This window comes from Peromyscus maniculatus, chromosome 20 (assembly GCF_049852395.1).
Source record: "Peromyscus maniculatus bairdii isolate BWxNUB_F1_BW_parent chromosome 20, HU_Pman_BW_mat_3.1, whole genome shotgun sequence".
NCBI lineage: Eukaryota > Metazoa > Chordata > Mammalia > Rodentia > Cricetidae > Peromyscus > Peromyscus maniculatus.
In genome coordinates this window covers 63,279,760-63,281,800 of record NC_134871.1, presented here as the reverse complement: position 1 = coordinate 63,281,800, position 2,041 = coordinate 63,279,760, and the positions used below count along the sequence as shown (strand labels likewise).

Sequence of the window (2,041 nt, the reverse complement as noted above, 5' to 3'; positions counted from 1 at the left end):
TGCCTAACAATAGAACTAACACACCTGGCATTTACATGAGTGTGGAGTGACAGGGATTAGAACCCAGGTCCTCATTACCCAGGTCCTCATTCTTTTTTTTTTACAGGGTTTCTCTGTGCAGCTTTGCACCTTTCCTGGAACTCACTTGGTAGCCTAGGCTGGCCTTGGAGTCACAGAGATCCACCTGGCTCTGCCTCCCGAGGCTGGGATTAAAGGTATGCACCACCACTGCCTGGCAAAGGGACTGGACTCTGCATGGGCCGGGAATTGAACCTGGGCCTCCCACGTGGCAGGCAAGAATTCTACCACTGAACCACCCATGCCATGGCCCTCATTCTTATATAGCAGGCACTTTACCAACAGAGTCACCTCTCCAGCCCTTTTGTTCTTTTAATTTGTACATTGATTTCATGCCGAAATTACAATATTTTTACATAGTATTAAAATATTAAATAATTTCAAATTTTTAATTTTAGATTTTTTTTCTTTAGTGGTGAAGATCAGGCCAGTGTTCTAACACAGAACTATGTATCTCCAAACAAATTTTAGATTTTTTTCTTTTTAAGGTGGCTGAATAAAAACATCCCAAAGACACCAACATCTAAACCCCCAGGAGGTGTGAAAATGCTGTATTATCAGGAAAAGAGTCATTGCCTATAGGCTGAGGCCAAGGACACTGAGATAAGGGATCCAATATTACAAGGCTGCTGAGGAGGGAAATCTAACTGCAGTAGGTAACATTGTTAAGGTTGATGATGGAGAACGGGCCACAAAGGAAAGCCATGTAAGTGGCTTCCACGCTGGCATTGTCATGGAAACAGACTGTCTCTGAAGAGTCTAGAGGGAAAACAGCTGAGCCAACATCTTGATTGTAGACTGTGATTTCCAAAACTGTAAGAGAATTCATTTGTGTTGCCCCAATCCAGGGTGGCAGCTTGGATTGACGCAAGTGGCCTATTGCTACTTTCGTAGTTGCAGCAGGCAATTCAGGCACGTGGCTGCTGGGAAATGTGAGTGATGAGAGACTCTCAGTCGCCTCATGTTGCATTTCTAGAGCACAGTATGATGTAGAATCTTCTCCCTGTTGCTTAAACCCCATGTGATGCTCCCATTCCCCTGCTCCAGTGTTGTCAATAGCAACCAAGTGGATGGAATGAAGGCAAATCCCGTTTGCCTCTGATAAAGCTCCATAACGTCCCATTTCCAGGCTTTACAGTCTCATCAGCACCAAATCATCCTCCTAAGATAGCATCTCTCAACTCATCTGGTCTGCCTCCAGATTTTTCTTATTTTCCACTTTTTTTTTTTTTGCCTGTTTCCTTATGCATTCCCTCTACCTTAAATACATTTTATTTTTGTTTATTTTACTCATTTTAATTTCAAAATACTGTCCACCCATCAGAATCTGGAATACTTCCACACTACCCAAAATTGTTTTTAAATACCAGAACTTGCAGGTAGCATTCCATTACTCTCAAAAGTAGCTCACAAAGGTTGTTTGCACACTTATCACTGGTACTATAGCATCATCGTATCCAGCCTAGACCAGACATGCTTCGGTCCTAGGCATTCCCAAAGACAGGGGCCTCCACATTTGCCCTAGTTCCATGAATTGTATCCCAGCAAAGTCACATGTTAAATAAAGCTTAACCTTCAGTGTGACCATATCTTGCTTGAGGTAGGTTCTTTACCACAAAAGGCTCTAACTCTATAAGAGTTAAATGAGATCATAGGGTGGGGTCTATTTCTAATGTAAGTCCATGACCTTATAAGCTCATACTCAGGTTCTCTCTCTCTCCCTCCCCCCTCCCTCCCTCCCTCCCCCCTCCCTCCCTCCCTCCCCCCTCCCTCCCTCCCTTCCCCCTCCCTCCCTCCCCCCTCCCTCCATTCCTCCCTCCCCCTCCGCTCCTCCCTCCTCCCTCTCTCTCCCTCCCTCTCTCTCTCTCTCTCTCCCTCTCTCTCTCACCTCTTTCGCCCTCTGCCATCATCTCCTTCCTACTTTCTCTGCTCCCCCACACACACCCCCATGTCCCTGTGTGAA

General features: G+C 45.5%; 1 non-coding gene across 1 annotated transcript; it reads right to left on the bottom strand.

The window, feature by feature from the left end:
• Positions 1 to 252: 252 nt before the first annotated feature.
• On the bottom strand, positions 253 to 323 carry Trnag-gcc (transfer RNA glycine (anticodon GCC)). Its single transcript has one exon. It is a non-coding gene; the product is annotated as a tRNA-Gly (tRNA).
• Positions 324 to 2,041: the final 1,718 nt, after the last annotated feature.